This window comes from Heloderma suspectum, chromosome 1 (genome assembly GCF_057233095.1).
Source record: "Heloderma suspectum isolate Gila_16-S chromosome 1, 16-S_ref, whole genome shotgun sequence".
In the NCBI taxonomy this organism is placed as follows: Eukaryota; Metazoa; Chordata; class Lepidosauria; order Squamata; family Helodermatidae; genus Heloderma; species Heloderma suspectum.
The window spans coordinates 12,121,955-12,149,248 of NC_139458.1; the positions used below are offsets into that span (position 1 = coordinate 12,121,955).

The 27,294-nt window shown below is 47.3% G+C and overlaps 1 protein-coding gene across 3 annotated transcripts in view; it reads left to right on the top strand.

Annotated features, from left to right (window-relative positions):
* The first annotated feature begins 887 nt into the window (after positions 1-887).
* DAAM1 (dishevelled associated activator of morphogenesis 1) overlaps positions 888-27,294 on the top strand; it is a 244,376-nt gene continuing 217,969 nt past the window's right edge. For 2 of the 3 annotated variants that reach the window (XM_084835994.1, XM_084836010.1), the window contains exon 1: positions 888-1,152. The gene's annotated coding sequence lies outside the window, so the exon portion shown is untranslated. The remainder of the gene's footprint in view (positions 1,153-27,294) is intronic. The other variant, XM_084836003.1, reaches the window with a different exon arrangement.

Genomic DNA, 27,294 nt, shown 5'->3' on the forward strand with positions numbered 1-27,294 from the left:
ATAACAAGGGCAGTCTGGTCGGCCCAGCACTGAGTCAAGGTGCTTCAAGGCCCAATCCCGTGCGTGTTTACACAGAAGGAAGCAACTTCCTTGGGCAGTATCCAATGTTAGTCCCACTTAGAGTAGACTCACTGAAATAAATGGGATTTAAGTGAGGCATGGGTAACTTACGCCCCATTCATGTCACTGGGTCTACTCTAAGTAGGATTAGCACGGGCCACTACCCCTCGAGTCCGGTGGGGGCTTACTCCCAAGGTGCGTAATAATAAGACTGCAGCCTTCGAGCCAGGGCGTCCCGATTCGCCGCACTGAGCCTCACTTTGAGAGCGAGAAGCAGCGGGGGAGAAATGAAAGCCCGACGGCCAGCAGCGCTTCGGCCCCCCATGCCCCCTCTTTAAATGAGCTTCCGCCACGCATTCAAAGCGTGGTTGTTCAGGCAGGCGTTTTGGGTGGGCTAGGGTAATTTTGGAAATGTGATGCTTTTAATGTTGGATTTTATTGTTTTGAACTGTCTTTATTGCTGTACGTCGCCCAGAGTGACCAGCCAGATGGGCGATTAATTAAATTAATACACGCACACAGTCTCAGCCGCGCCAGGCTCCCCCCCGCGGAGCCCAACGCGCTTCCCTTGTCCGTCTGGGGGAAGCGGGGAGACCGCTGCGGCGGCTGCTTTCGGGGGAAACGGGGAAAGCGAGCGAGCGAGGGGGGAGAGCGCGCCGTGCGTCCTGGGAAACGTAGTCCTTCCGGGAGAGCCGCCTTTGCCTCGGCGCCCGGGCTCGGACTCCATCTCCCAGCGGCGCGCCGGGCGGCGGCGGGGGGGGGGGGCGGAGAGGCTTTATCAGCGCGAGCCTCCCTGACGTCGCCCCAGACTCGCCGGCCGCCCTATCAGGCCGAAGGGGGATGATGTCACCTGCGGGCTGGTGAGGCAGGCTGGCGCGGCTGCCGCGGCGAGCCCGGGCGATTGGGCGGCTGCTGGAGGCAGCGGGGGCAGCTGGCGGCGCCTCCCGGACATGCGCGGGGGCTGCAGGTAAGGCTCGCCTGCCTGGCCCCCATTCACTGGGAGCGGCGCTCGGCGCGCTGTTGCACCGCGATTGCTTTCCGCACGATGTTGGAGGAGGCGCAGTTACCTTCCGGGGGCGGGGGAAGGGATAGGTAAGCGCCCAGCACGCTCCGGGGATTTTTTTTGCGGGGGGGGGGGAGGCTGCGCCTTGATGGACGGGAGAAGGAACGCGAACCTTTCGGGGCGCGACTGGGCTAATCGCTGTGTGTGTGCGTGTGTTGGGGGGGAGTGTTTAAGCCTGCCAAGGGGGCCGGACTTGGCTTCCAAAAACGTGGGGGGACTTTTCAGCGCCTTCCCTTGCAGCGGGGAGGGTGGGATCTGCCTGGGTGTCTCTGTGTATGCATTGGATTCCCTCCACCGAGGGGAGCAGCCGGGGGCCACGGCGCCCCTCGTCACGCACACGCACGCACACGCACCCCCCCCCCCGCTTTGTGTGGCTTCCCCGATGCGGTTTGCGCGAGGAGCGAGCGAGCGGCGGAGCTGGGTTTGCCTAACAAAAGGGGCAGATGCGGAGCGAGGCGGGGCGGGGGCTTCCCCCCTTCCACTTCGGCTGCAGCCTTTCTCTTTTTCTGAATGGGATGGGAGAGCGGAGTGTGTGTGTGTGTTGGGGCGGGGGGAGGGATCGCCTTGAACACCCGGACCGACCCCTGTACACACGTTTTGAAGGGGGGGGGTTGTTCATATGTGCTCTCTCTCTCCCCCCCCCCCCCCCCGTTGGAAGGTGCCGGGGGAGAGAGTTCTGACTCGGCCGGCTTGTTAGGAAGGCGCTTGAACAACCAGCCGAAGGAGGCGTGTGAGTAAAGAGCGGCTGAGCTGTACCGCAGTGACACTCTCGCGTGTGCGCGTGTGTGTGTGCGCGCGCGCGCGCGTGCACACACGCGTATACCGGGATCTTCTCTAGGACCGTGGCACCTTTTCCTCTCCACTCGAGTGAAGCTGCCTCCTTGCAGAAGGGACCGCAAAACCGAATGGTCCTTGCGAAGACGTACACGGTGCCAGTTACGCTGCCGTAATGCTAAAAGGAGAATACGCGGAAGCTGCAGGGGCCGATTGCAGTGGGCTTTTGAGGTACCGAGTTGCCAGGAGGAGCCTGCACCTTTGAACACACATTTCGGCGCAATTCAGGAAAGCGGACGAGCACCGCCCCCCCCCCCCCCCGACTTACAAATAAGCTAAACCACACGCCGGCTGTACATTTGTGGGACAGGAGTGGATCCATCGTCTTCATCTGTGCCCTGTGTTTCGGTAAAGGACAGCAGTGGTTCCAGCTAATCTGCTATTTAAGCTTGTTTTCTCCAGGGGAAAAAGACAGGCTGATCAGGTTTTTCTCTGTGGAAGATGCAGAAACTGCTGTTGCTTTTCCTGCCACCCGGACTCCATCTTCCTCCTGTCTCTCTCTCCACCCCAAGGATTTAGGGAAATGCTCTTTTTTTGTACACCTGGGTGCATGTTTAATGTACCCGAGCATCCTTCAAGCCGTTTGCACAATTGCTCGTGTGACATGTGGGGGAAACTAATGATTTCCATCTAGGTGAGGCAGGGATCTCCTTTGTATTTATTTGTATTTCATTTTCTTCTGTGTGAGAGAGAGTACGCGTGTGGCATCCTGTGTCTTTGCAGCTGTAATAAAATCTCATCCTAGTTGAGGATTTTTGAAGGAGAATGGGTCTGCAACAGGAGAGAGAAGACAGGGAGGAGGGATTGGAAATCTAGTTGCTATGGTTACTCATGCTGCCAGAATCATTGCTGGGGGAAAAAAAAAATTTTTGCTAGTAGATCCGGATTTTTACCACCACCACCCTTGCCTGGTAACTGGGAGGGTGTGGTTAGCAGTTGTCTTATTTTCCAGTCTCTTGAAAGATGGGATTCAGATAAATGTGTATGGGATGGACAATCTGAAGTCTTGTGGTGGCTGTATTTTATTTTATCGCAAAATTGGGCGAAGTAACCTTAACAATCCACTTTGATTTCTTCTTCCCCATTGAAGTGTGCTCTGTGTGTGTGTGTGTGTGGGGGGGGGATATGGATATCTGGTAGGATAGAATTGGAGAAAAGGAGGGGAGAAAAAGGGGTTGTTAAAGCTCTGTTGTCCGTTGTGAGAAGCATTGTGAAAAGGGGGCTGACAGGTTTCTCAGCGGCAGGCGTGGGTGGCTTCCCCTTTTGCATTTGCGGAAGCAAAGAGGGAAGCCTTCCACATTGGGTACCTATTCCTTTTTGGATTGTCTCTCTGAAGATGTGTAGGCAGGCATCAAACCCACTAATCCCGCAGGGTGTTTCCTGCTCCTCGCCTCCTTTTCCTTGCTGACTCCACTCCACGCTGACCCAGTTGTTCCTCAGCACTTGTTGCAAGGGAAGGATTGCTTTTAATTTAAAAAATAGCTTTGTTCTTGCACAAGACCTTAAATGCGGGGAGCCTTCCAGAGTCTGGGTGGTGGCTGAGACTGTCGGAAGAAACTCCTAGAGATGAATTGTGAAAGAGGCGGGATTGTCGTTCTGCAAACATCTGCAGTGTGAACCTTATGTCGAGCGCTTTATCATGTCCACGTGTCGGCATATGCTCAAACAATGTATATACCTGCTGATTGCTTTGCAGTGTCTGTTGTACAAGGGTCTGTGTAAATGTATACGAAGTCCATGCCTTATATTGGACATAGGGTGGGCCATAGTTCACTGGTGGAGTGCATGCTTTGCATACAGGACGTCTCAGGTGCCATCCTCAGCATCTCCATTTCAAGGCTGTTCAGTAGCAGAGCTGGGAGAGCCTTTGCCTGAGGCCTTGGGCGTCTGTGGCCAATCAGAGTAGCCAGTTGTTTTCAACTTTGGGTACCTAGATATTGCTGGACTACAAGTCTCATCATCCCCAGCCAACATGGCCAATAGCCAGGTGATGGGAGTTTCAGTCTGGGGACCCAAGCTTGGGAACCACTTGAGCCGGTGGTCCTATGGTCCTGCCTGAGCTACCTGGGACCCTGTTCTTTGAAGCCCTCTGCTGGCCTGCTGCCCTGTCCTTCTTACTCAAGGTAAGGTTTTTCTCTGTGGGGCTGTGGTTTGGGCTGGCAGCCAGCATAAGGGGAGAGATGTGAGAATAATTAAAGGCAGAGCTACTAGAGATGTGGAAGCTTGGGGGGAAATCATTTCACCCTGAATTTTTCCAAAAATCCCTGGAAAAAATTGGGATTTTTTTTAAAACCCCTCCCCCCTTTTTTTCTGGGTAGGGCCTGCTTGAGGTGGCCTCTTTCTGCCTTGATTATACTTGCAACAGTTTGAACAGGGTGCTCGTAGTCAACCCCCCTGCTTGCATCTTTGCTCCATCTCATCCCCAACTTGTGCTTCAGCAGATGGCCAACATGCAAGGGCTGTGTGTGTGTGTTCCTTAATCTGGAATAGATGTGTCGACATATATCACTTGTCCAAGACATTGGTTGTCAATAATATCCTTATCTTAGAAGCTGAAGTGAGCAACGTGTGTTCACAGTCCTTATCTCTTTTATGTCCAATAACCCTGTGGATTATCTAGTGATGACTCCTTACCCTATACAGGGCACCAAGTCCAAGACTGGTGGTGTAACCAACCACCTGTTGCGTTCAAAGGCACCCTGGGAATTGAACTTGGCCTTCTGAGGCCATCTTAATTCTCGTTGCAGCAGCATACCACCCCAAATAAATTCTCACTTGGGTTAAGTGATGCTGGTGTTTCTGTTGCTGACTCGAAACGTCAGTTTTAAGCCAGGTTGTTGAGGCCCTGGGTTACCCCTGTGGATGCTTCCAACTCCCTCCGATACTGTTGTTCTCAGTAGGAATGGTACGGGCTTGAAACGTGTCAGGAAAATTGGGAGTTGCAGTCCAAAACATCTGGAGGACACCAGCTTGGGGAAGGCTGTCCTAGGGGAATCGCTGCTAGTCCAAGTAGAGAGTACTGGATGAGATGGTCCATTGGTCTGATCCTAGACAGAGCAGATTCCTATGTAAGCAGTCCTTCCGTTCTGATTGGTTTATGTTTGGGTTCTGTAAAGGAAAGGGCTTGGCTCTGGACGTACTGATGCCTCCGTGCAAATGTTTGGTGTGAAGGAGGAGGCCCTGTGCATGTGCCAAAATGACCTTGGATTTCATAATCCGGGCTGCACCCTGACCCCGGTTAAGCTCTGTCCAGATGGATCTTACATAACGCTGCATTCATCATCTATGACTGCACTGTCAACACACCTTGTATTCTCCGTAGCCCAGGCATAGTCCGATTTCATGGCCCAGGGATGGTCAGATGACTGAGCAAGGCATGGCGACATCCTAAGTCATCTCCTCACCCCATTCATTACTCGCGGAGAATGGGCGTGCAACTCTACAAAGACCTTTTGATGCTCCCTTCCTGTTTCCCAAGACATTGCAAAAAGGTGCTGATGGGTGTGTTCAGAGTTGCAAGTTTGGCTGGATGTACATGGTGAAGAAATGGGTCTTCCTGGGTCAGAATGCATGGCTGCCTGCCATGAGCAGCAGTTGCCTCCAATTGCATATCCAAATGGCAGCTTCTTTGCTCCTCCGTCAGCTGGTGCATTGATTTCTTCTTGATTCATAAAAGGGTACCAAGGGCTTGTGCAGTTGTGTAGCCTGGCCCATTAAAGGTGGAAGAATAAGCCAGTTGCTGGGGAACATGGGTGGGAGGTCGCTGCTGCACTCATGCCCTGCTACTGGGTTCTCGTGGGCAGCTGGTTGGCCACTGTGTGAACAGAATGCTGGACTGGATGGACCTTCGGTCAGATCCAGAATAGATCCTCTTAGGTTCTTATATTCAGAAAACAACAGAATGACTTTTAATAGGGATAAATGCCAAGTTCTGCACCTAGGAAAAAGAAACCAAATGCACAGTTACAAGATGGGGGATGCTTGGCTCAACAATACTACAAGCGAGAAGGATCTTGGAATTGTTGTAGATCACAAGCTGAATATGAGCCAACAATGTGATGTGGTAGTCATCACTACAAGATGTAGTGATGACCACCAATTTGGATGGCTTTGGAAGGGGACTGGACAAATTCCTGGAAGATAAGGTCATCAGTGGCTACCAGTCGCGATGGCCATGTGCTTCCTCTGGCGTCAGAGATAGTGTGCCTCTCCAGTTCCTGGGAACACAAGCAGGAGAGTGCTGTTGCACTCAGGTACGACTTGTGGGTTTCTCACAGGAAGCTGGTTGGTCACTGTGTACTGAATCAGCCTTTGGTCTGATTCAGCATGACTCTTCTTATGTTCTTGTGGTCCTGTGCCAGCATCTCTTGGGTAGGAACGTAGGAGAATGTTGTTTGCACTTGCAGACAGTCGAACATGCCCCATTTACAACCCCAAACATGAGCACGAGGAGGAGAACATGTTTTCTGAAATGTTCGCAAATTCTTGAACGTGCGCTTGCGTTTGAAAATGGTAAATTTCAGAGAAAAAGCAAATTGAAATGCGCAATTAAAAAAAATTGAACTCATGTCCTCATTGGTTTCCCATGGGCTGCTAGTTGGCAACACTGAATGCTGGACTAGATGGACCCTTGGTCTGATCCAACATGGCTCTTCTTGTGTTCTTATGCAATCATGCGTTTTAGCGAAAATTTGTTGTTCTCATCAGGCATTAGTAAAACAGCCACAACCCTCAGATTTGATTGGTTTCAAAAAAATGCAGCATGCACACGTGTGTGTGTGGAGAATGAATACACACACATACCCATGATTACCTGCAAGGTGAAGGATGGCTGGGCCATCTTCCTTCCTTTGCTTTGATGTCGTTCAGTCGTGTCCGACTCTTCGTGACCCCATGGACCACAGCACGCCAGGCCTTCCTGTCCTCCGCTCTTTCCCGGAGCATGTTCAAGTCCATATTCATTGCATCAGTGATGCTATCTAGCCATCTCATCCTCTGCTGTCCCCTTCTCCTTTTGCCTTCAGTCTTTACCAGCATCAGGGTCTTTTCTAGAGAGTTTTCTCTTCACATTAGGTGGCCAAAATATTTGAGCTTCAGCTTCAGTATCTGTCCTTCCAATTAGCACTCAGGATTGATTTCCTTTAGGATGGACTGATTTGACCTCCTTGCAGTCCAGGGGACTCGTAAGAGTCTTCTCCAGCACCACAGTTCGAAAGCATCAATTCTTTGGCGCTCAGCCTTCCTTATAGTCCAGCTCTCACAGCCATACATTACTACTGGGAAAACCATAGCTTTGATTAGACGGACCTTTGTCGGCAAGGTGATGTCTCTGCTTCTTACTATGCTGTCTAGGTTTGCCATAGCTTTCTTCCCAAGGAGCAAGCGTCTTTTAATTTCATGGCTACAGTCACTGTCTGCGGTGATCTTGGAGCCCAAGAAAATAAAATCTGTCACACCTTCCATTTCTTCCCCTTCTATATGCCAGAAAGTGATGGGGCCAGAAGCCATGATCTTAGTTTTTTTTAATGTTGAGTTTCAGACCAGCTTTTGCACTCTCCTCTTTCACCCTCAACAAGAGGCTCTTTAGATCCTCTTTGCTTTCTGCCATTAGGGTGGTATCGTCTGCGTATCTGAGGTTGTTGATAATTCTCCCGGCAATCTTAATTCCGACCTCTGATTCATCCAACCCGGCATTTCTCATGATGTACTCTGCATATAAGTTAAATAAGCAGGGCGACAATATGCAGCCTTGTCATACTCCTTTCCCAATTTTGAACCAATCGGTTGTTCCATGTCTGGTTCTTACTGTTGCTTCTTGACTCTCGTACAGGTTTCTCAGGAGACAAGTAAGGTGGTCTGGTACCCCCATCTCTTTAAGAATTTGCCACAGTTTGTTGTGATCCACACAATCAAAGGCTTTAGCGTAGTCAATGAAGCAGAAATAGACGTTTTTCTGGAGTTCTAGTTCCTCTGCCTCTTCGAAACCCAGCTTGTACTTCCGGTAGTTCTCGGTTCGCATATTGCTGAAGCCCAGCTTGTAGTATTTTGAGCATAACCTTGCTGGCATGTGAAATGAGCACAATTGTACGGTAGTTCGAACACTCTTTGGCATTGCCCTTCTTTGGAATTGGAATGTAAACTGACCTTTTCCAGCCTTGTGGCCGCTGTTGAGTGTTCCAAATTTGTTGGCATATTGAGTGCAGCACTTTAACAGCATCATCTTTTAGGATTTTAAATAGCTCAGCTGGAATACTGTCATCTCCGCTAGCTTTGTTGTTACTAATGCTTCCTAAGGCCCACTTGACTTCACTCTCGAGGCTGTCTGGCTCAAGTTCAGTGACTGCACTATCATGGCTATCAGGGACATTCAGATCTTTTCTGTATAGTTCTTCTGTGTATTCTTTCCACCTCTTCTTAATCTCATATGCTTCTGTTAGGTCCCTGCCTTCTTTGTCCTTTATCATACCCGTCTTTGCACAAAACGTTCCCTTGAGATCTCCAATTTTCTTGAAGAGATCTCTAGTCTTTCCCATTCTGTTGTTTTCCTCGATTTCTTTGCATTGTTCATTTAAGAAGGCCTTCTTGTCTCTCCTTGCTATTCTCTGGAACTCTGCATTCCGTTGGATATATCTTCCCCTTTCTCCCTTGCTTTTCGCGTCCCTTCTTTCCTCAGCTACTTGTAAAGCCTCATCAGACAGCCACTTGGCTTTCTTGCATTTCTTTTTCTTTGGCATGGATTGAGTTGCTGCCTCCTGAACAATGTTACGGACCTCCGTCCATAGTTCCTCAGGTACTCTGTCTATCAGGTCTGATCCCTTAAATCTATTCCTCACCTCCACTGTATATTCATAAGGGATATGATTTATGTCATATCTGAATGGTTTAGTGGTTTTCCCGACGTTCTTCAATCTAAGCCGAAATTTTGCAAGAAGCAGCTCATGATCTGAGCCACAGTCAGCTCCAGGTCTTGTTTTTACTGACTGTATAGAGATGGCTAGATAGCATCACCCATGCAATGAATATGAACCTGAGCACACTCCGGGAGAGTGCGCAGGACAGGAAGGCCTGGCGTGCTATGGTCCATGGGGTCACGAAGAGTCGGACACGACTGAATGACTGAACAACAACAAAAATAGAGCTTCTCCATCTTTGGCTGCAAAGGACATAATCAATCTGATTTCGATATTGACCATCTGGTGATGTCCATGTGTAGAGTCGCCTGTTGCTTTGATACCCTCATATATATATATATATATATATATATACACACACACACACACACACACACACACACATTATAGGTCTCCATTTGTAAGCAAAAGACATTTTATGCTATCGGTGTTGAGCATCATAGTCATAACTTAAGACCCCATTATTTATATATAAAAAAAGCAAACTGCTGTCATGCACTGGAGTTATATCACTGATAAAGCCATTCCCCTGCTCCATTCACCACTCCACTTTTCCCTTTTCTCTCTTCTCCCTCACCCCCCATTCTGCCATGAAACAACATTCTTTCACTACAGCCATAGCTCAGCGGATAGAGCACCTGCTTTGCATGCAAAGGTCCCAGGTTTGATTCCTGACGTCTCCAGGTAGGGCTGGAAAACTCCTGCCTGAAACTCTGGAGAGCTGCTGCCAGTCAGTGTTGACAGTAGTGGGCTAGATGGACCAGTGTTCTGACTCGGTATAAGGCAGCGTCCCATGTTCCTACAAGCAGCTGCTGTCTTGGTCCCGTCTCTATATTCCTTTGCATCCCTGTTTCCTCTCTGGTGAAAATAGTACGTTGGCTGCCGATAGTACAGGGAAGCTTCTCCCCTTCCCCTAATCTGTCTTCCAGACCATTCATTCCGAAAGCTATAACCTCATTAACCAGCCCGTTATTAAAATATAGTTGCTGTGTAATTATTCTAGTTTGTGGAATAGACAAGGCACACAACTGTAATAATTATTTTTAATAATGGGGTGGTTGAGAAGGTTATAAATTTTTCGAATAAGGAACTGCAGTAACGGTGCACTCTGTCTTCTCTTCTTGGAGGAACGTCTTGGCAAAGAGAACAACTCTTAAAAGGCTGTTTGGCCCTTTAAGGTGCTTGCAAGGGGCACCTGTGTGCTTTCTCTGGACTGGGAAACTTATTTGATCATTGATTTTAAATGATTTTTTTAGGCCGCCTTTAAGAGCTGAACCTTAAAGGGAAATGTCATCATAATGCACACCACACAATGCCTGTGGGGTGTGTCTCTCTTCTGGGGCTGACTAGGGAGAATGTCTGTAGTTTTACCACAAGCGGTACAGCTCTGGGGAGGAGTCCTTTGAATGTGTGTCGCTATGGAATAGGGATGTCCCATGATGTACATGGCTAATGAAGAAACATAGAGTACACACTACCAATAGGAAGTTAATCTATCTGCTACCGTAGTACTTGGTCATATGTCCAAATCTTTGAAGGGATGACTCCTTTTTTCACATTTGAAAATAATGGTTTCTGAATAAGTAGGATTAACCCTAACAAAAAGCATTACAAATTGTGATTCCCATGAACTCTAAACAGCCCTGCAAATAAGTCCACAAGCGTTAAGGTTCTGATATTTTGTACCAGCGCCCCACACTCCCATGTTAGAAATCTGATGTATTCGCAATAGTTTCTAACCTGGTTTTCTATCCAACAGAAAATTAGAGCAGCTAAGCAAAGTTATAAATCATAAATGTGGCTAAGGGTGCAATCCTATGCATGTTTAAACAGAAAAAAGTTCTACAACCCTGAGCATTTCCCAGCCAGCCATCCTGGCTCAGGAATGCTGGGAGTTGTCGGACTTTTAAAAATGTCTAAACAACCATAGGATTGTGTCCTACAATTATTAAAACCAATCTTTTTTAGGAGTGGGGAACATAGTAGAATGGTAGAGTGCGTAGTGTTGAATGTAAAGGTCCCAGGTTCAATTCCTGGCATCTCTAGTTCGTTGTTGCTTTTTGTTTTTAAAGGGCCAGGCAGCGGGTGATGAAAAATACATCAACCTAAAAGCCTGGAGAGCTGCTGCCCATCAGAGTAAATAATACTGGTCTGCAGCTGCAACACAAACACAAACCTTTGAACAGAATAGCCAATTAAAAAATTGGAAAATGCCGCGGCATGCCCTTATTTAAAATATCTAATCTGTTTATAGAAACCAAAACGCTCATGGGAATAAGAATGCCTTCACAGCCTGCCAGTAGCAAAGATGGGGCCATCCGGGCCTCTCCACAACCATGGGGCTGCAACAGTGTCACTCCTGTCCACCTGCTGTATTTATGTCACTTTGACAACCTGACAAGGAAAATTAATCAGGTTGCAAAAATATCTTTGCCAGGTCACCTGGAGGAGGTTCTTATTTATCTCCAGTTCCCAGGCATGTGGTAATTTTCAAGCCGATGCTAAAATGGAAGCTCTCCTCCCTCAGCCCAGCTCTGCGGAGCCATACCTCCCCCTTCTGATCCCTACTCAAAACCCATATTTTCTGTACTGTCTCTGGTTTAAAACCCTAATCCATGGGTGATGAACTTGTGGCTCTTCAGATGTTGTTGGACTGCAACTCCCATCATCCATGACCATTGGCCATGCTGGCTGGGGCTTCTCACACTGCAAGATCCACGGGGCAGGGACCTGTCTTGATGCTGCTCTCTAACATGTGATGTGCATTCGTGGCACTATATAAATAATAAAATTATACATGCCTATAAAATAATTATTTATTTATAAATAATAAAATGATATAAAAATAATAAAACATGTGCTTGTAGTCTTCCCGCATGGCCAAGAGTGCTGAGCGTCCTGCCAGCCATCCTCTGTTCTTTAGCTTGTCTTCCAAAATTGCATTTGGGTTGTGTTTCATTCGGCCTTCCCCAAGCTGTTGCCTTTCCAGCTGTGTTGGACTGCAAGTCCCATACTCCCAGACTGCATGGGAATTATGCGGGTCACAGTCCAACCCAGCTGGAAAGACAACAGGTTGGGGAAGATTAGTTTAGTTGACAGTTTCCCCAAACTGCCTTTCTCTGCATTCCTCTGCAGCATCTCTACCTATCATAGTTTGGCTAGTAAAACTGGTTGTTCCTCGGCTTTATTTAAGAGATCATAAAGTACAGCTTGTTTTCGGTTCTCCCCCCACCCCACCCCATTCGGTGGTGGTCTGGTTACTAATTCTGCGATCTGTATAAGGAAAGACTCTGTAGCTGGAGGCAGGGGTGGGAACCAGTCATTTGAGAGAAACACAGGGTGGCTATTGATTACAAGGCTTAGTATAAATCTGCAAAGCTAGTATTTGCTCCCTGAAGAAATGCTCATTTGGGTTTGGGTCGCCGTCATTTAGGGCTGCTTCTAAGGTGGGCAAGCACTTTTGCACAAAGAACTGCAGACATTTCTTCCATAGATTCAGAGCACAGAGCAGCTTTCTTCAATCTGACGCCCTCCGAATGTGTTGGGCTACAGCTCCCATTGCCGGCTGGGGGATGATGAGAGTTGTAACCTGGAAATTTTGCAAGGCATGAGATTGGGGAAGGGTGGCACAGGGTCAGTGTTTCATCTGTCCCTGGTATCGGATAGATCTCCCCTCCATAGATAATCGTACAAATATAGGATTGGCTTTATATATATATTTTAAAAGCCATGAGATCTTAAAAGATTCTAACACCTCACTGGCTATAAGAAAAGATCCTGCACATAGCCCTAGAGATGCATCTTTATTCAAAATCTTGCAGCTAGCAAAAAGACCTTTTCTTGTTTGGCGGTCATATAGCTTTTTTGACGGTAGGAGGTTTGCTGACTTTGACATCCCCTCTTGACATAGCTGAATCTCCCTCCCTTGGTCATATTGTGACACTGATGGTTGCCCAAGAGTGAGTATATCAAGCTTGCATGACAGAACTTGCGTACGGGTATTCTCCACAACTGAAAAAACGTTCCTCCCTCCTAGACGTCTTGCAGAAGTGCTGTTTGAGCATCTTCCTTCAGTGTGGTGCAAGACCCTGCCTTGTTGGTCTGTTCCTCCATGGCCAGAGATAAGCAGGAAACAAGCTATTCTAGCTTCCATTTTGAGCAGAAATATGTTATCCATTCTGCATCTTGGGATATATTAAACCAAAGCAAGAGAAATAGGCACTGCATAAAAGCAAACCCATATTGGTGGAGTTCACAGTGCATGAGGGAGGGATCCTCTGTTGGTCTGTGGGTCAACTAGTTGGGTTGCTTTGCAAATGATTTTGCATTTGGAATAGAAACGATCTCTTAATGGTGACTGTCTATAGTAGGGGTGCCCCTCCAGATGTTTTGGGGTCTAACTCCCATCAGGCCCAATCAGCATGATCATGGATGATGGGAGTTGTAGTCCAACAGCATCTGGAAGGCGAATGTTCCCCCTGCCCCCCCGAGCTTATAGAGTTTGAAACTGGGATTGCGAAAGTATGGGTTCCAGCACCAGTGGGTTTGTTGAAAGGAAGATATGAGGTTGTGTTGTGTATTTATTGGTTAGGACTCATAAAGATCAAAAGATAATTCTTGCTGGATTAGACCAACAGCCAATCTAGTGCATTGTCTAATGGTCAGACTCTAAGCGCTGTGTCCTTGCGTCCTGTAACCATTAGAACTTTTCTAAGTGGTGAATTGGTTGTTAAAACGAGACCTAGGTGGGGATGTGGTGGAACTCTCAGAGGTCTGCTGTGATAAGTTTCCTAGGCACTTTGAGGATGACTTAATTTATTTATTTATTTAATATTCCACCCTTCTGCCAGAAATGGTGCTCAATGAGAACTTGACGCTCTCATTAATACAGTTGCAGTGGAGGTGCTCAGAGCACTACCTAGTCCGCTTATGTGGGATCACTTTCAGTTGATGCGGCCTGAGGTTGCAGGGAAAGCACTTGGAGGGGGTACAGCCGGTTACTGTCCACCACTTCCTCCGCGTGTTGATGATTGCACTGCAAATGTAAATGGCTTTGAGGTCTGTGATGCAGCAGTGTGCGTGCACCAGATCTGACTGTAACGTACGCAGATGCTGTTCCTGTAGCTGCTCTACCCATGTGTTCTGCTCACCCCCTTGCCAAACCATGTTCTCATGGCCCTCTCCTTGAGCTTAGTGTTGCACTGGCCCCATAGCGCAAGCATCTGGTGGCAGGATGGTAGGAAAAAAGGCTGACACATGCAGAACATCTTGCTGGGTCAGGTCCAACGCTTGCAGGTGTGTAGTCATTCTCTTCTTTACGGGTGATGCTCTTGGAGTCTTTTATGCAGCCGGCATCGAAGATCAGAGGCTGCCTTTGAAACGGCACATGGCATCTCTTGAAGTAGCTTGTATTTTTGGCTTCTGCATGGGAGTTATTGCATCTTCCTTCTCCTCCTTCCTGAAAATATGGTAACCTTTCTCTTTTGGATAGCAGTGAGGCTCATCTGGGAAGGGGGTGGGGAGACACTTGCGGGGCTGATTTCCCTTCAAGGATCAAATTAATCAGTTCTGCAAGGACTAAAAATAACCCTTCAGTGCCACAGCTCATCTCAGGAGTTTTGAAAATTGTGTGCATGCGCATGCCAGCGTGTGCATGTGTATATGAACAGTTCTCTCGAAGAGGGAAAATGGTATGTTTGTTTGGGGGTTGGGGTTTAATATGTCTAAATATTAAATGCTTCTGAAACCGCACATGCTGGGCAATCTGCTTCAGAGCTTTATTCATTGATGCACCTAATTGATATGGAGTAGTACCTGCTTTTGTTAAGCGACGGGCTGCAACGTGGGTCAATGTGATGGTTGCAGTCAGGTTGTCAGTGCTGTGCTGTTTGTTGTGACCTGTGGTATATGTGCAGTGTGTGTTGTTGTGCATATTCTGTGACTGCACGCAACTCTCCTGGATGGCTGGAAGCCATGCTCTCTCCCCCCCCCCCACTATCTCTTAACCTTCAGAAGGTACTGCTCCAAGTACTTTCATTCTCTACCCTAGAACCATTAGCATAATTAAAGAGCTTAAATTTCTCATTCCAGAATGCCAGCAGCCCTGGATGTGAATTGTAGCAGTAACCTAGGGATTGGAAGAGAAGGCAGGAAAAAACTTAGTCAGAAGAGCTTGCTTATCAGCTCAAGAAATACACTTTTGTATATTAACTGAAGCAAGCAGAAAGGGGAGTTTCATTTTAGCATCAGCAACAGTCAAGAGCCAGTGTGGTGTACCGGTTAGAGTGTTGGACTGGGACTCAGGAGATCTGGGTTCTAGTCCCCACTTGGTCATGAAGCTCACGGGTGACATTGGGCCAGTCAATGATTCGCAGCCTAATCTATCTCACAGGGTTGTTGTGAGGATAAAAGAGAGAGGATCATGTAAGGTGCCTTGGGTTCCTTACAATAGGAAAAAAGGCAGGATATACATTTATTAATAAATAACAGAAGTAAATTCAAAAGCATAGAAAAGAGGCCCTAGTTAATTAGGGGCCCTAGATTTTCCGGCATTTCTTCTTGGGATCAGTGACACTTTCAACCAGCCTTCCACAACTGGGCACACTCCAGATGGCTGGACTGCAACTCCCATCACTCCATCCAGCATCTAGAAGGTGGCAGGTTGGAGAAAGCCAGTGGAGGCTGGTGGTTCTGATGTCAATGGGGCATTGAATCCACTCCGGGTTTCAGTCAGAGCTCTAAAGGTGCTCTCCAAGGTGTGCCTTGGACAGCTCCTTTAGGGTTCTGACTGAAACCCAGGGCAGATGCACTGCCCCACTTACGTTGGAGCCACCAGCCTCTCCTGGAGAAGGCTGCGGTCAGCAATAACATGTCTCACGTATATGTCATGCATGTAACTGTCTCATATATGCACTAGTAGACATAGATAGAGCTCTGACCATACTGCAGGCACAGCGGCGTGTGGCTGGAACACCTTGGGATTCTCCGTCTCATCTTCAACAAGCCCTGTTTCCTGGAAACCCGTAGCTCTGGTAGTGTGTACACAAGCCCCAAGTAGATGATTGGACGGAGGCACGCACTGTTGCTGTTTTGGTCCCAGAAACCTACTTTGCCTCTCGTAAGTAGGTCAGGTCTGTGTTTGCTTTGTTGCTTGTTTTTCCCCCGGCCTGTCATGTTCTCTTTCTTTTTCCTCATCTGCTGAGTAGTAACTCTTGCTTCAGCTGCTGGAGGTGTTAAAGAGATTCAGTAGAAAGCTTTCTGCCTGGGTTGTTTACCCGCTGCTCCAGAGACATCCCCTGCTGCCTCAGGTTCCTGTAACCACCAACCCTTCCTGGAGTGGTTAGGAATCCATAGCCTCTGCACAGATTCCCTGAACAATCCCTCTCCACTCTTTCTCCCCTTCCCCCTGGCTTTTCCAAACCAGTTCTCTGTGTTGTCTTACTCCTATAATCAGCAGAAAGTCAAGAGCTAAGTAAGGTGGCTCAAAAGCTGCCTCACTGTCTGCCCTAGAAATCTTCCCAGCACATTTTGAAAACTGTCTGCACAGTCTTAAGGGCTAGAGCCTTGACTTTTAAGAAAATCAAATGAAGGCTGAGTTTCTTGGGGCACTGAGTCCTGCACCCAGCGCCATACTCTGAAATTGTGCAGCATGTCTGCCAAGGACTTCCAGTGTTAGTTTTTGTTTCAGGAAACATTCAGCCTTTCCAGTTCCAGCAATTTAGACCTACAGTGTCCCTCTCTCTCTTCCCCCGTGCCAATCCACCTGGCAGATATATTCTTAAGACGAGGTCATGGATATCCAGCCAGCTGAGCTCTCATCTCTTGGCTGAGCTGCTTAGAACTCCATGTCAAGTACCATCAAGATGGTAGAGCACGAACCCACTCCCATCTGTGCCCCATGCGTTGGGGTTTCTGGATTGTAACCATGGCATGGGTCAGTACTTCTGGGTTGAAAGTGCAGATTTTTTTTTTAAAAGAAGACTCTCAGTTAAAAGCACCAAATGCACGTAAATGATCAAATGGTTGGAGCAAGTCCTGTATGAGGAAAGGTTACAACAGCTGGGACTGTTTAGCTTAGAAGAAAGCTGAGTGAGTGGAGACATGATAGATGTGTACAAAATCATGCATGGTGTGGAGAAGGTGGATAGGGAGACATTTCTGTCCCTCTCCCATAATACTAGAACCCAGTGGGCTAATCCCATGGAGCTGATTGGTGGGAGATTCAAGACAGAGAAAAGGAAGAACTTCACGCAGTGCATAGTCAAACTATGGAATTTGCTACCACAAGATGGCCCCCAATTTGGATGGCTTTAAAGGGGGATTGGACAAATTCATGGAGGGGAAGGCTATCAGTGGCTACTGATCTTGATGGTGATGTGTTACCTCCAGTACCAGATGCAGTGAGCCTATGTACACCAGTTGCTGGGGAACATGGGTGGGAGAGTGTTGTTGCGCTCATGTCCTGCTTGTGCGCTTCCCACAGGCAGTTGATTGGCCACTGTATGAACAGAATGCTGGGTTAGATGTATCTTTGGTCTCATCCAGCATGGCTCTTCTTATGTTCTTATGTTTTCTAGGGCTCCAGGCACTTAAACAAGACAATAATGATGAATGCTGCTAGATTTATACGGCTGCCCCTCAACACATGTTCCCTGGGCGGCTTACAAAATAGGAAGTAAAACACAATATTAAAACACAAGATAATAGCTTAAAAACAGCAAAGATTAAAATGCAGCATAAAATCCCCCTTCTTGTTGGAGGAAAACACAATCAATTAGCAGCTCAGTTCACAAAATAAAACACAGCTTATACAGTAAGAACCCAGATTTTGTTTGTTTAATGTGCTAGTTGTATAAAAACCCTTGTGAATAAAAAGGTATTCAGCTGGTGCTGAAAAGACCATAAAGATTCATAGAATCGTAGAATAGTAGGACTGGAAGGGGCCTATAAGGCCATCAAGTCCAACCCCCTGCTCAATCTAAATCAAAGCATCCCTGACAAATGGCTGTCCAGCTTCATCTTGAATGCCTCCAGTGTGGGAGAGCCCACTACCTTGTTCCAGGTGAAACTGTCTGTGGAGGCTGTTCTACAACTGGGGTGCCAACACAGAGAAGGCCTTCTCCCTAGTAGCCACTTGCCTCATTTAGCAGGGGCACATGGAGCAGGGCCTTCAAAAAGGATCTTACGTTTCAGGTAGGAGAATATGGGAGAACGCCATCTTTCAGGTAAGCTGGTCCCAAGCTGTTGAGGGCTTTAAAAGTTAAAACCAGCACTAAATTGGGCCCAGAAACAGACCAGGAGCCCATGCCGTTAATAAAAGTATTGCCGTGATATGGCTGAACCATAGTTATTTCTTACTGGTGAATGATTAGTAGTTTTTCACTGGTTTACATGCTGGCTGGAGAATTCTGGGAGTTGTAGTCCAGCACAACAGGTTAATGAAGGCTGCCTTAGAATCTCACCAGAAAAAGAATACAGGAAATAAAAAGGAAGGGCAGAAGCCAAACATCTCTGCATTCTGCCTCTGCCTTGAGAATTTCTTAAAAGTAACTGTTGAGCCTTATCTTATATAACAAGACTGAGAACAAAAATAAACTGTTCAAACTGCACAAAATTCCTAAAGATCTCACTTGCTACAGTAGTTCTTTAGCTCATTCATCCTCCCTTTTGGAGCAGAAAGAAAATGCTCTCTGCTTAGCTTTGCAAAGCCCCTGGGCGAACTCGCTGCAGTGTCTTTTGCAAATGAGGATTTCGCCATACTCCTGGGTTTCTGCCTGAATTTCCATAATTTAGCATGTAGTATTGCCAGTGCCACAGATCAGGTCTTACCATGGTTTCTTTCTGGTAACTGAACCTGATTTAACTGGAGCAATTAAGCATGCCGCATTTGGGGGGAACATTGTATTCATGCTGAAAGACCTGCATGGATGAGCTTCTGTAGCTGGGTATTTAAGTGGTATTAGTTACTCCGTGGTTCTTCTTTTTCTTTTTCTAAATCTGTTTCGCATCAACCTCATTTCATCCCAGTACCGCTGGCGTGATGCAATGGGTGCTGGTTTGAGTTTGCATGTTGGAAATGCAGCTTCAAAACTCTTGCTCAACTCTGGGGTCCAGAGGTAGATTTGAGGAGGGTTGTGTAGCTGTCACCCCAAACCGCTGCCCTAGAACATCTTCTTCCTTCTTATGCTGGTAACAACTCCGAACTGTGTGCTGTGACTCTTCCTCTCCCAAGTTTTCTTGCCCCTGCAAATGGCAGCCAGTGGTAAGGAGCAGGGCAGTATGGAGCATGATGACATCACATCCTGTTTCAGTTGTAGCCATAGGCCTCTAGGTTTGGCCTATTTGGCTCTGGCTGAATCCTGCAAGAATCAGCCAGTGTGGTGTAGTGGCTAGAGTGTTGGACTGGGAGTTGGGAGATCTGGGTTCTAGTCCCCACTCGGCCATGGAAGCTCACTGGGTGACTTTGGTCCAGTCACAGACTCTCAGCCTGACCTCCCTCACAGGGTTGTTGTTAGGATAAAATGGAGAGGATGAGGATTCTGTATGCTACCTTGGGTTCCTTAAGGAGGAAAAAAGGTGGGATATCAATGTGATAAACAAACAAATAAATAAATAAAATTAGCAGTGCGGGCACAGCAATTAAAAGGCAAATAAGAAAGTCCTTTCCTGGCACAGGAAAGGCATCTGACTTGATTCCTGGCAAGCTTCTGGGATGAGGGGGTGAGTTCAAAAGTTGGGGAGCCGCCACTGAGAAGGCCCTCTCGCAGATCCCCACCTGCTTAACTTAGGAAGGCAGGAGGAACCGAAGAAAGGCCTCTGACAAAGATCTCGATAATAGGGCAGGCTGGTGGAAGAGGCGGTGGTCTGTAAGCACTCTGTATGTGCAGGAAAGTGCTATAGAGTTGCTCAGTGTAGGACATTGTATTAAAGTACTTCACTTTTGCGGGAGAGTGGCTTATATCTTTTGCATGCTGTGGGGTGGGGAATCTCTGTATGCAGAAGACCAGAGGTAAAAACAAAAATATCTTAGGAATTCCTAAGATGATATTTATCTTCAGCGAAGATGCTGCCTGATCGACCTTGTCTTTCCCAATCTGTACAACTGCGAGTTGAAATATTTTCTCCCTGAGAGTGGAGAGAATGTCAGGATTAACTAGCAAATGCTTGTAAAACAAAACTAATACTGACCTTGCGTTCTCCCCCAGCCCATGTTCTCTTTCCCTTGTATTAACTGAATGCCAAGAAAGGAGATAATGTGGGAGTCGATCTGCTCTTTGGCAGCCAGAGTTGCAAGCTGAACTCCTTGCTGTCTTGTTCTGCTAACGGAAGGGACAGCTTCACCTGGGATGCTCTGCTGAGTCCTCCCATCCCAGCTTGGCCAGGAAAATCCAGACAGAGGGTGCTGCCGACTTTTACATCGGTTCTGCGATGGTCAGTGGCGAAGATGCATTTCGGTTAGCTTTTCGCAAAAGGCTATTTTAAAATCGGATCATGATCTGTACATGAATTTTCCATAGGGTGATCCCAAAATGCTGTTATGCACACCCTGGGACAACAGAAATGTTTCAAGGGTGCAGCACTTACCTGGGTTTAGTCTTCTTTGGGAAAGGTTACTGGAAGCTTACTGGCAGCTTGTTATATTTTTGTGCATTAGATATTCGGGTTGTGTGTTAGCGGTGGCCTCAAATGCTCCATGAGGTGTCTCAAGCCTTACTGCTCTCCCCCAACTTTGTTCGGGGGGGGTGGGGGTGCGGCAGCCAGCATACGAAGGTCGTTGCAGGGCCCAGCTCCAAGGAGCGGGGAGAAGGTGGAGCAGGTGAGTCATGCCCCATTCTAGAACAATCACTGGCCCTTTCCTTAGTCAGCTGTTGTAAGCAGTGCTGCATGTATTGTCCAACCCTGCTGTAGAATCAAGAATCACTGGGTTGAAAGGGACCGCGAGAGGTCGTCCAGCCCAATTCCTCCTTCTCATAACATTGCAGTGTGGACCTCGTTAGAAGGAATATAGATGGGAACCCAGGCACACTGGCATGTTGTCAAGTCTGTCCCCTTTGACGCGTCTGCTTGGAGGAGTGGATGAAGCACGTCATCATAAAAACATGGGAAGAGCCATGCAGGATGAGACCGAGGGTCCATCTAGTCTAGCATTCTGTTCACACGGTGGCCAACCAGTTGCCCATGAGTGCAACAGCACCCTCCCGCCCATGTTCCCCAGCAACCGGTATATATAAGCATAGTGCCTCTGATACTGGAGGTAATATATAGTGGCTAGAGTGTTGGACTGGGAGCCCAGAGATCCGGGTTCTAGTCCCCACTCGGCCATGGAAGCTCACTGGGTGACTTTGGGCCAGTCACAGACTCTCAGCCCAACCTACCTCACAGGGTTGTTGTTGTGAGGATAAAAGGGAAAGGAGGAGGATCATGTAAGCCGCCTTGGGTTCCTTGCAAGAGGAAAAAAGGCGGGGTATAAATGCAATAAATAAATAAATAAATAGCCATGGATAGCCTTCTCCTTCAGGAATTTGTCCAACCCCCTTTTAAAGCCATCCATATGGAGAGCATCACTGTATCTTGTGGTAGCAAATTCTATAGTTTGACTATGCGCTGTGTGAAGACGTCCTTCCTTTTATCTGTCATGAATCTCCAGCAATCAGCTTCATGGGAGGACCCCATGGAATTCTAGTATCAGAGAGAGGGAGAGAAAAGTCTCCCTATCCACATTCTCCACACCAGGCATTATTTTGTACACCTCCGTGTCTCCCCTTCCTTGCTAATCCTTTAGCTTAGCTGCAAATGGGCTAAGTGGGTGTTGTGTTGGGTATCTTCAGTGGCAGTAAAACAGAAGGCCTGCTGTGCAAAACTACTACTGCGCTGCCTGAAGACTTACAGTTCTGCACAGCAGCTACATGTTTGCATTTTGATTAAATCCAGCAACCTACCAGCAGGTGATCCTCTGTGCAGAAGGGCTGAGTAGTCCTAAGTGTGTGATGGCTTTGAGAAGTCTGGTGATGCAGCTGGGCTCTGCCTCTGGCTGGCTCCCTGGCATTTCATCCTCCCAGCAGAATTCCTCCTTCAGGGAGGCTTTAGCCCAGCTTTCCCCAGCCTGAAGCCCTCTAGATGTCTTGGACTGTTATTCCCAGGATTCTTGACCATCGGCCATGCTGGTGGAGGCTGATGGGAGTTGTAGTCCACAACATCTGGGGAGTGCCAGGTTGAGGAAGGCTGGAGTGGATGGTACTGGGCTGGATGGACCAGTGCCAATTCTGTGCGTTGAGGCTTCATACATAGGTGAAAGCCTTTCTCTGCAGTTGTAAAGAGCCTGACCTGTGAGCCAGGAAGTCCCAGATGGTTCCAGAATTTAATTTGGCCAGGAATTCAGTTGGATGCTCTGAAGAAGCCATTCTCAGCTCCCACTACCTCTGAGAACTGGCCTGCCTCCCAAGGCTCATTGCTACTTATGCAGTCTCTTGAATGTACATGGAGCATAAGCAGAAGGTGGGTCCCTTCCCAAGAAGTAATGTTTTCTTTTTTATCATGAAATTTTATTTCCAAATAAAGTTAACAAACTAAAGGCAACAAAAAGAAGGAACGTACATAATAAATCAAAATCACTAAAGAAACCAAGGAGTTCACTAATTATCAATTAGTGAACTCCTAATTATTAGTCTATGACTGATATGCTTACGGAACATCTATAGAGAGCCAGTGTAGTGTAGTGGTGAGAGTGACGGACTGGGAGCCGGGAGATCCGGGTTCTAGTCCCCACTTGGCCATGGAAGCTCACTGGGTGACTTTGGGCCAGTCACAGACTCTCAGCCCAACCTACCTCACAGGGTTGCTGTTGTGAGGATACAACGGTGAGGAGGAGGATAATGTAAGCCGCCTTGAGTTCCTTGCGAGAGGGAGAAAGGCGGGGTATAAATGCAATAAATAAATAAATAAATAAATAAACATCTACAGTAATAGTAGAAGCTCAGTACCTAATGAAAGAGTAAAAATACAATTTATACAGTAGATAAACGGAGCATGTGCGAGTGTGTGTTATTTTGTGTGTATATGTTTATTACTCAGAATTTATTTATTTATTACGTTTATATCCCACCTTTCTTCCATCATGGAACTCAAGGTGGCTATGTGGTTCCCAGGTAGTCTCCCCTCCAAGCACTGACTAGACCCAAACCTGCTTAGCTTCAGCAAGATGGCTGCCTCATGTGCCTTCAGACTACGCCCTGGGGCCAAATATAGTCTACTGTACTTGGTTGGAATTTTATCAAAACTTTGAGGGGCTTCAACATGGGAAATAAGTGGAAACCACGGTGCCATAATATCATCTGCGGACAAGCCCACTTTATGGTCTGTATGACCAACAGGTATGCCTTGAACCCAAGAAGTAATGTTGCAAGCATTATTGAGATCAGAAATGCGAAATGCTTTGAGTGCTTATGGAAAATGCACTCCTTAAAATTAGGGACGCTGGAGAAATGAGCTCGGATTTCTAAGAATCCGATGTGCAGAATCTACTGCGGAGCACTCCCCTCAGGCCGTGCGGAGTCCATGGACTTTTGGATGATTTTTTTACTTTCCCGAAATTTACGCATATAAATCTGTAGAAAAATATGTCTGTTTCTGCTGAGGAAACATTGAATAGAATGGGAGACAGTACACTAAAGGTTACATACTGAGGTAAATTATGTAAATAATTACGTAAATACTTACGTAATTATGTACGTAATTCCGTATTTTTCCGCATGACGGGGGAAAAAATGCAGCCGTCTGTGGGCGGATGACGGAACAAAAGGCGCCTGACAATCCGCGAAACACAGACGGAGCGGATTTTACACAGCCAATACATACATCCCTACTTAAAATAAAACACCAAGTGTTTCCACAACAGTGCTGATGGAGTCCGCTGTAAGCTTGCCTTTTCAGAAGGGCGGTCTCTCCCTTCTCAATACCTTCCCCCAGAGCTGCTGCTTGCAAAGTTCCTCCAGCATTCTTGTGTGAGCTGCTCTTCTCCCCCACACTGCAAGAGGCGAGACGTTTCCCTAATCGTGCGTGCTGACAGGCAAGTGGCTTCTCGCTCCTTATCTCCCCAAAGGAATGTGCTAGGCAGTGCACAGCCATGCGCATTGGCCGGTACATGATGATCAACTTAGTCACGTCCTCTCCCTTTGCATGGCTTTAAGAGCTTATGGTTGGGCCTCTGGGCCTAAAGTATCTCCTAAGGTATATCTTCCTCCTTTGCAGGAGAGGAGGGAAGGGCCACTTAAATCAAATGGACTAGGGATGTGTGAATCGGCGAAAAACGAGCTTGTCAAAGTTCTTAGAATTCTACCTCAAAGCTTGTTCTACCTCATGTCCATATTGCATTGCGAATGTTGTTTTTTCACACAAAGTCATGCATCTTTTAGTGTGCGTTTCAGAAAATGTATGCATCCATTGTGCACATTTTTTGAAATCTGTGCATTTTTCTCCCATTGATTAAAGTGTGCGTATGCATATTTTTCAAATGTACACATGTTTTCATGTGCGTTTTTGAAATGTTCACATTTTTCCAATGCATTTTTTTCTTCCACAGATTGCATTGCAAGCTCAGGAATGTATGGACTTTGACCACAGATTGCATTCAGGTCCACAAGGTGTGAATTAAGTAGACTCTGGTCAACAACGAACTGAAACTTAATTTCTCACATATCCCTAAGATGGACCATTTTGTTTTGAGATCACAAGGGGAAGAGTTCTATATCCCAGGGGGGTGCTATGTTATGTGTCTGACCTGCAGTAGCATGATGCAATTTGATTTGGGGATTGGGGGGTTGGCGGAGGAGATATCTCAACTGATCTTGCCACAAGAGTGTGTTCAGAGCGGTGTTCATGAGAGGGGGCCGGAGAATCCCAGTTTAAGTTTTACACTAGCTGTACCCGCTACATGGCCTTTGGTAAGTGCTGTTCTCTCTGCCTGAGCGCCCCCCCCCCCATTCTGTAATATGGGCATAACACAGGCCTACCTTGAAGAGCTGTCGTAATGATTATTGAGATCATGGAAGTGAAGCACTTCTAAAAAGCTGAATTGGGCTATAGGAATGTGAAATACAACAGAGGGAGCAATCCTATGCGGATTGACAGTCACTTCTGACCCCAGGGGCAACTACCTATCCACTGCAGGGCAGGAGGAGTGGTGAGGAGCGGATCTGTTCCGCACTCTTGCCACTCTGCTTTTGCGGCTAGACAGCCAATTTCGGCTGTTTAGCCGTGGGACGTTGGAGTGCGGGGAGGGGCAGCTGGACGACACATAGGAAAAGTTGTACAGGCACTTCTGACTGCCCTACCCCCAGGAACACCCCGTTTTCCCCGCTCTGCGCTGCCCTTCTGAGCGTGGGGATGATTTGTGTTGCCTACGAGGCGGCGTGGGAGGGAGTGGAGGGTGGTTCTCAGGGAACCAACCAGTCATATGGCCATCTAGCCGCTGACTAGCAGCCATAGGATTGTGCCCTAATTCATTCTTTTCCCCGGCGAGGCGGAGAATGGGTGGGTGAGACAAAGGGAGAAACTAGGGCGGTTCACCACCATTTGCTTGTCTTCTTGCAAAAACAAAAGAGTAATGCCAGATTGGGTGGGCCTTTGCCTGATCCACCAAGGCACTCTGTATGTTAAGCAAGAATACATACTGTGGTTCCCCTGCTTTCTAAATTAAAATCTAATCAATAGGTCTGCCTTGTGGGCTTTTTTTCTGAAAGAAAAAAACAATCTCTGTAAGACAGGCCATTACAGGGCTAGTGCCTAACGCTGAATTCTGGCTCTAGAAAAGTTTCGTTCTTTTGGCTGGGAATATGAAATATCTTTCCAGTCTTCCCCATGGGTTGCTGCTGGGCTTTCCTCTGAGAATTAAGGCCCATGCTTGCTGGTTCCCTCAAAAATGTTTGCTTGGATGCTTCACCTTAGCCCTGAATCTGTTTGTTTAAAGACCACTAAGCCAAGAAGCTGGGAAATCTTCCATACATCAATGATCCTATTAAAATTATACTCTTGGTGTGTGAAGACTTGGGTTCTCACCACCTTCTTCCTCTCTGGAAATGCAGAAAGGAGGAACAAACACCTCTTTGGGGGGAAACAGGATGGGACAGGATTGTTTTTTTTTTCATAAGGCTATCTGCTGGGGATGTGGGGCAGTCATGAGAATTTACAACTGTCTGATATGTATCAAATAGGGTGCAATCCTATGCAAGTGTAGACAGGAAAAAGTCCTACAATTCTCAGCATTCCCCAGCCAGCTATGCTATGCTGGCTAGGGAGTGCTGGGAGTTGCAGGACTTCTTTCTGTCTAAACTTCCATAGGATTGCACCCTTAATAGTTTAAACCAGAAGTTGAGCAGTAGGCATGCCAGTACTGAGGTACCCAATGTGTCTCTCTCAGACTTGAGTTGCGTTCTTGAGACTCCAAACTATCACTTAAAGCTTCTAGTCCTCATGGCTGCCTGTCTAATTGCGCATTAAGCCACAAGTCTTGGTAACTAGGACTAGGTAAGTTATCCACTTATAGCCTAACCTGGCCTTGTTGTTGTTCAGTCGTGTCCGACTCTTCGTGACCCCATGGACCATAGCACGCCAGGCCTTCCTGTCCTGCGCTCTCTCCCACAGCATGCTCAAGTTCATATTCATTGCATCCGTGATGCTATCTAGCCATCTCATCCTCTGCCATCCCCTTCCCCTTTTGCCTTCAGTCTTTCCCAGCATCAGGGTCTTTTCCAGGGAGTTTTCTCTTCGCATTAGGTGGCCAAAATATTGGAGCTTCACCTTCATTATTTGTCCTTCCAATGAGCACTCAGGGTTGATTTCCTTTAGGATGGACTGATTTGACCTCCTTGCAGTCCAGGGGACTCGTAAGAGTCTTCTCCAGCACCACAGTTCGAAAGCATCAATTCTTCGGCGCTCAGCCTTCCTTATAGTCCAGCTCTCACAGCCATACATTACTACTGGGAAAACCATAGCTTTGATTAGACGGACCTTTGTCGGCAAGGTGATGTCTCTGCTTCTTACTATGCTGTCTAGGTTGGCCATAGCTTTCCTCCCCAGGAGCAAGCGTCTTTTAATTTCATGGCTACAGTCACCGTCTGCGGTGATCTTGGAGCCCAAGAAAGTAAAATCTGTCACTGCTTCCATTTCTTCCCCTTCTATATGCCAGGAAGTGATGGGGCCAGATGCCATGATCTTAGTTTTTTTAATGTTGAGTTTCAAACCAGCTTTTGCACTCTCCTCTTTCACCCTCAACAAGAGGCTCTTGAGATCCTCTTCGCTTTCTGCCATTAGGGTGGTATCATCTGCATATCGGAGGTTGTTGATAATTCTCCCAGCAATCTTAATTCCGACCTCTGATTCATCCAACCCGGCATTTCTCATGATGTACTCTGCATATAAGTTAAATAAGCA